Here is a 7640-nt window from a genome sequence, read left to right as displayed (position 1 = left end):
TATGAAAAGTATACAATTCAGTATCTTTTAGTGTAGTTACAGAGTTGTACAGGCATCATTGCAATCTAATTTTATAACATTGTCACCATACACAAAAGAAGCTTCATCCCCATTAGTGGTCATTCACCATTTTTCCCAGCCCTCTCAGCCATGTACAACCACTAAATGTACTTTCTGTCGCTATAGATGTGCCTTTTTAAAAAATAATTGATTAATTAAGTAGGCTGTGTGGGGTCTTAGTTGTGGCAGGTGAGCTTAGTTGCCCTGTGGCACGTGGGATCTTAAGTTTCCTTACCAGGGATCAAACCCTCACCTCCGGCAGTGGAAGTGCAGAGTCTCAACCACCAGGCCACCAGGGAGCTCTCTAGATGTGCCTTTTCGTGAAATTATATATGTATGAAGTCATCCTGTATGTGGTCTGTTGTGTCGGGCTTCTTTCACTTAGCACGATGCTTTCAGGTACATTCATGTTTTAGCATGCTCTTTTTCTTTTACTGCTGAATTATATTTCATTGTAAGGACACATACACATTTATTTATGTGCATATGGAATCCCATGGACAGAGGAGCTTGGTGGGCTACAGTCCATATGGTCGCAAAGAGTTGGGCACAACTGAAGCAACTTAGCTTAACATATCTAGATGATCATATATAATCATATAAACATCATCCTAATAGATGCAGACAAAATATTTGACAAGCTTTAGTCTCCTTTTATGATTTAAAGAGAAAAAAAAGACACCTCAGGAAACAAGGTAGGTAGGGGAATTCTATCAGATGAAGAGTATCTACTGACAAATCTACCAACATCACATTTAATTGTCAGAGGCAGAATGCTTTCCTACTAAGATTAGGAACAAGCCAGAGATGCTCATTTTACCATTTTCATTCAGTGTTCTACCAGAAATGCTAGTGTGCAATACTCCTTGCCAGTGACATAAGGCAAGGAAAAAGGCATACAGATTGGAAAGGAACAAGTGAAACCGTCTCTGTTAGCAGATGATATGATTGCCACGTAGAGTTTTCTAAGAAACCTACAATCACTAGAACTATAAGTGAGTTTAGCAAGATTATAAGATACTAAGTCAACGTACAAAATCAATTACATTTCTCTATTATAGCAGCAAACTATTGAAAGTGAAATAATTCCATTTGCAATAGCAGAAATCCATAAACTATTTAGAAACAATTTTGACAAAGGATGTGGAAGACCTCTATGCTGTAAACCACAAATTGAAAAAACATTCAAATAAATGGAGCCGTGTACCATGTTGGTGGATTGTGAGCCTCAGGATTATCAAGGTGTTCATTCTTTATAAATTCATCTATAAGTGCTTTTACAGAAATTAACAGGCTGATTTTTTAAAGTATCCTTATTATTTGGGGATATGTTCAGATTTACAGAAAAGTTGCAAAATAGTACAGAGTTTTTATATACCTCTCACCCCACTTCCAGTAATGTTAACATCTTGAATATACCATAGGACATTTGTCAAAACTAAGAAATCAACACTGGTACATTACTGTCACTTTAATCTGAATTTTACTGTTTGTTTTTTTTCCCCTGATATCCTTTTTCTTTTGTTCTAGGATCCAATCCAGGTTGCCACTTTGCATTTGAGTTCTGTCTCCTTAGTCAAAGTGGCTCTGTGGCAATTTCTCCTTGTTTCCTTGTTTTTATTTTTTAAATAAGTATGATGGTTTTGATTGCTATTGGTCAGGTATTTTGTAGAATGTTCCTCAGTTTGGGTTTGCCTAATGTTTTTCTCCTGTTTAGACTGAATTATGGGTTTGGGAGAAGAATGCCAGAGCGGGGAAGTGCTTTTGTAGCACATACCAGGGAGTACCTGCTATCAACATGATTTGTCCCTGGTGATGCTAACCTTTTTCCTTGCCTTGTTGAGAACAACAAGCTGATTTTAAAACTTTGGTGAAAACATAAAGGGTCTAGAGTAGCAGAAACAATTTTGACAACTCAGAAAAGCTTGACTGTCAGCCTTACAAAGCGATCATAACCAAGATAGTGTGGGACTGGTGTAAGGCTAGACAAATAACTGGAACAGAATAGCAAGTTGCGAAAAAGATCTACACTTACTTGGTCAGTCAGTTTTCGACAAACATGAAAACAATTCAGTAGGGAACTGTTTTCATCAAATAGTGTTGAAACCCTGAGTATCCACTTGGAAAAAAAGAGATTGAGAAAGCCAGCTGAGGTCACCAAGTTTGTGAGTAGCAGGGACACAGATTTCAAGCTAGACTTTCTGGCTTTCACGGGCTACCATTGTGAATATGAATTTATTTAAGCCATAGTATTTTCCTGAATCAAATTCAATTTGAAGCCATATTCTTAAAAAATGTCTATTGTCATGAAAAAAAAAAAAAAAAAGAAGAGGCTGAAGAACCATGCCTGATTAAAGGAAACCAAGGAGACATACATAAATGGAATACATTATCCTGACTTGGATCCCTGATCCCATAGACATACCAAAATTTCACAAAGAACTGTACTATAATGATTGGGAAACAATGTGGACAGCTTGTTAGATAATAGTTTTATCTGCATGTTAAATTCTCTGAACTTGAAAATCATACAGGGGCTTTTCATAGAAGACACAGAATTATTTGGAGGTAAAGTGTCATGAGGTTTGCAACTTAACTCTGAAATGGTTTGGTTTAACAATATTAATGACAATAATAAAAATAAATATAAATTAAATAAAATATGGAAAAATAATAACCATTGGTGAATCTAAGTTAAAGTGGGAATTGATTATATTATTCTTTCAACTTCAGTTCAGTCTCTCAGTTGTGTCTGACTCTTTGCAACCCCATGGACTGCAGCACGCCAGGCTTCCCTGTGCATCACCAACTCCCAGAGTTTGCTCAAACTCATGTCCATTGAGTCGGTGATGCCATCCATCCAACCATCTCATCCTCTGTCATCCCCTTCTCCTTTTGCCTTCAATCTTTCCCAGCATCAGGATCTTTTCCAGTAAGTCAGTTCTTCGTATCAGGTGCCCAAAGTATTGGAGTTTCAGCTTCAGCATCAGTCCTTCCAATGAATATTCAGGACTGATCTCCTTTAGGATGGACTGATTGGATCTCCTTGCAGTCCAAGGGACTCTCAAGAGTCTTCTCCAACACCACAGTTCAAAAGCATCAATTCTTCGGTGCTCAGCTTTCTTTATGGTCCATCTCTCACATCCATACATGACTACTGGAAAAACCATTTGAAATTCTAAAAAAGAAATTTAAATATTAATTTTAAAAACCCACTTTAATCTGATTCTAATTCCAGTTGCCATGATGGTGGCAAATTGAGTCTCAGTCATTTATAAGCATTTCTCTCCTCTGCCCCAGGGATTTTACATAGTACAGAACATTCAGGAGGGGCCCTCTAGTCTTCAGTCCACACTGGTCACTTCCTGAAGATCAGGCAGAGCTGACAGCCTCTGCACTGATGCTCAAATATGTCTACTAGCTGGGAGCAGTGGCAACAAGGGTCCAGTCTTTCTGCATGCATTGTGTAACCCTTCCACTTCAAAATCCTGTCACTAACCTAGGTCCCTTTGGCAAAGCTTATAGGGTTCTTGCTACTGGAGGAATCCCAAACTGCTTTCTTCTTACCAGACTCAGGAAGCCCAATTTAGCTTTTGTGGTACTCCAAATATATTTGTCCAACCCCTCCCTTGGTGGAGAGTTTCTTCCATGCTAGCTTCTTCAGTTCAGTTAAGTTACTCAGTTGTGTCCAACTCTTTGCGACCCCATGAGTTGCAGCATGCCAGGCCTCCCTGTCCATCACCAACTCCCAGAGTTCACTCAAACTCACGTCCATCGAGTCAGTGATGCCATCCAGCCATCTCATCCTCTGCCAGCTTTTTAGGGTCTTCAAAAACACTATTGGACTCAGTTTCCTAGAGGTGGAGGTAGTAAAGGAAATGCCATGTGATTTTACTAATTTACTGTATGAAAGATAAACACATATTAAATATGCTTCAAAACAGACTCACAGGGAATTCCCTGGCAGTCCAGTGATTAGGACCCTGTGCTTTCACTGCCAAGGGCCAGGGTTCAATCCCTGGTTGGAGATCAAAGATCCAGCAAACCTCACGGTGTGGCCAGAAGAAAACCAAAATAGAATGGCTTTAAAAAAAAACAAAAAACAAAAACCAGACTCACAGATAATAGAGAACAGATTAGTGATTACCAGCAGGTGCAGGTGGGTGGGAGAGGGGCAGTACTGGGGGGAGTGGCAGGTACAAATAGTTGAGTGTAAGGTAGGCTACAAAGACGTATTGTACACCACAGGGAATATACCCAATATTTTGTAATAACTGTAGATGAGTGAAACCTTTAAAAATTGTGTAAAAAAGTTCAGTGTTTCCCAAAGTTACCCGTAGATCACTTGCATCAGCGTCATTCAAAATACTTGCTAAAAATGTTAATTTCTGATTCTATATCCAGACTTGCTGGACCTGAAATGGGGCTGGGAATTTGCTTTTTAAAATTTTTTGTGTCTTAAAACAATGTTTTATTATCTCATAATGCTGGGGTTGATGGGGCTGACCTGCTGATACAGCCTGAACATAGTCATGGTTTGTATTAAGTTGATTAAGGGGCAGTCTCAGCTGAGACACCCTAAGTAGCTGATCTTTGTCGACTGGGGAAAAAAAAGCACAATGTGTGAGCTGTGTTTTGCCTCATTTGGGGCAAAATAGGCCCAAAGAGCGGAGAAGGCAATGGCAACCCACTCCAGTACTCTTGCCTGGAAAATCCCATGGACGGAGGAGCCTGGTAGGCTGCAGTCCATGGGGTCGCTAAGAGTCGGGGCACGACTGAGCAACTTCACTTTCACTTTTCACTTTCATGCATTGGAGAAGGAAATGGCAACCCACTCCAGTATTCTTGCCTAGAGAATCCCAGGGACAGAGGAGCCTAGTGGGATGCCATCTATGGGGTCACACAGAGTCAGACACGACTTAGCAGCAGCAGCAGCAGGCCCAAAGAGACAGCATTTATATAGCCCAAGAGATAGCATTTCATATAGCTCTGAGAAACTGCAACAAAGAGGTAGGGGGGAATGTCAATATATATATGTGATTTTGGTGAAGGGAGAGTGCATGCAATGAAACACATAGTTTTTGCAGATTACTGCTAGTTACGAGGAGCATGTATCACCATGAAGGATTTTAGTGCATTTCTAGATTCAAGGAGATGCAAAAATTGGGCTCATAAAATCATCTCCTGAAAGTCCCTAATTATCTGAAGACTTGTTCTGCCAGTTTTTCCCAAAGCACAGAGTGCCTCATTCCTGATCTCCACCTTAACTCCTTTCATGGGGTATTGAAGGTCTGCAGCTGAGGGGCTTATAATTTGGTCCTTATAGAGGTAGGTGGCCGGAGAAGGCAATGGCAACCCACTCCAGTACTCTTTTCTGGAAAATCCCATGGAGTCTGGTAGGCTGCAGTCCATGGGATCTCGAAGAGTCGGGCGTGATTGAGCGACTTCACTTTCACTTTTCACTTTCACGCATTGGAGAAGGAAATGGCAACCCACTCCAGTGTTCTTGCCTGGAGAATCCCAGGGGGAGCCTGGTGGGAGGCTGTCTATGGGGTCGCACAGGGTCAGACACGACTGAAGCAATTTAGCAGCGGCAGCAGCAGCAGAGGTAGGTGGCAAGTGCCAATGTATAGGTAACATCTTTAATCCCACCTTCACAGCATCATGAAGTGTTCTAAGATGGTGAAGATGGAAATTTCAAGGTCTCTTGAAGTCTAGATGTTGTTACTTGCACAGTAGCATTTCTGTCACAATCTATTGGCCAAAGTAAGTAACAAGGGAAGCCAAGATTTAAGGTGAGGAAAAGTCTTACCTTCAAGATTGAAGGTGGGAGGAGAAGGGGACGACAGAGGATGAGATGGTTGGATGGCATCACCGACTCAATGGACATGAGTTTGAGTAAACTCCCGGATTTGGTGATGGATAGGGAGGCCTGGCTTGCTGCAGTTCATGGGGTTGCAGAGTCGGACATGACTGAGCGACTGAACTGAACTGAAAGTCTCTATGTCTGGACTGGAGGGGATCCGCTTTTCTGTTGTTGTTGAGCTTCGTGACTTGTAGGATGTTAGTTCCCCCAACCAAGGATCAAACTTTCACTGCAGTAAAAGCTGAGTCCTAACCACTGGACTGCCAGGGAATTCCTGGGAATTTGCATCTTTAACATAGCCTTCTAGTTGACTCATGCACACCAAGGTTAAGTATGAATCATCATTTAACAAATATGTTTACAGAGCTGTGTCCTTTTGCATTTGCTACAAATCTCTTGCTAGTACTTAAATTTATATATATGCAAATGTTTTTGTTCCTTTCAGAAATTCCTGAAATAGTAATGTGCTTAAGTACCATATGGAGATGGGATCACTGGAGCTCAGAATGGTAGCAGAGTTTGTGATAAAGAAGGAATTCGAGGAGCTTGAAAGGTGAGTAGGCATCAGCAGGAAGAGGGTATCATAAGTGGGTGGACCTGATACGACCACAGATGTGGGCTTATACCAGTAGGTTTAGGAGTCAGGGACTGGTGCACAAGGCTTGTAAAAGGGAATGGTTGGGGGTGGATTATGGAGAGTAATGACATGACTGAAGTGACTTAGCATGCATGAATGCATGGAGAATATGGGAGAGTGACATGATGAAAATAACATCTCACCATGACCAGTTTGTCATTTGTAATGGCAGTTAAGAATGCGTAGCTCACAATATTGCATATTAACCAAACTTATAATTACAAAATGCTGGGACCTCTAACCAGCCACAGTTGAGGCGAAATTCTATTTTAGAACACGTAGAAACTGTTCACTGGTCACTTAAGATTCACTTAAAAACAGATTCCTCCCCCCACCCCGCCCTGGGCCTTATTTAGAGATAACTGACATACAAGAAAATCAGATTCTCAGTAATGGCACACACTTGGAATTCTCCATATCGTATACCCAAACACTGTCTCAAGGTGCCGGTTCACCACCTGTCGTTTATACACTGATTACTAGGCACCAAGCGCTCTGCAGGTACACGCTCTCGCGCGCGCTCTCTCTCTCTCTCTCTCAATCGGCCAAATTTCTCTATAAAGTAGAGGTTATCATGCCCGTTTTACTGGTGAAGAGGAAACTGAGCCTTAAAGAGACTGGATTCGCCAGGTCACAGCCCGGAGAGTGCAAAGTAAAAATGTATATCTGGGGCTGGAACAGAAGCTGCGCAGGAGTTGGGGTGGTGGTGGGGGCAGAACAAGTTGCTCTTGACTCAAGACGGACCCTCTACAAGGGGAAGGAAAACGGGGAAAAGGTGACTTTGCCCCGTCCTCCAGAATTCTGCAGGTCTGTAAGCTGCTTCCCTGGTGGCTCAGACGGTAAAGAATCCGCCCGCAATGCTGGAGACTTGGGTTCCATCCCTGGGTTGGTAAGATGCCCTGGAGGAGGCGGCATGGCAACCCACTCCACTATTCTTGCCTGGAGAATCCCCATGGACAGATGAGCCCGGCGGGCTATGGCCCATGGGATCGCAAAGAGTGGGACACGACTGAGCGACTAAGCACAGCACATAAGCCGATTGAAGAAGAAACCTCTTTCTCAGACGGACGTGTCTCT

This window comes from Budorcas taxicolor, unplaced genomic scaffold (genome assembly GCF_023091745.1).
Source record: "Budorcas taxicolor isolate Tak-1 unplaced genomic scaffold, Takin1.1 scaffold153, whole genome shotgun sequence".
NCBI classification, from domain to species: domain Eukaryota; kingdom Metazoa; phylum Chordata; class Mammalia; order Artiodactyla; family Bovidae; genus Budorcas; species Budorcas taxicolor.
Note: the sequence above shows the minus strand (reverse complement) of the source record.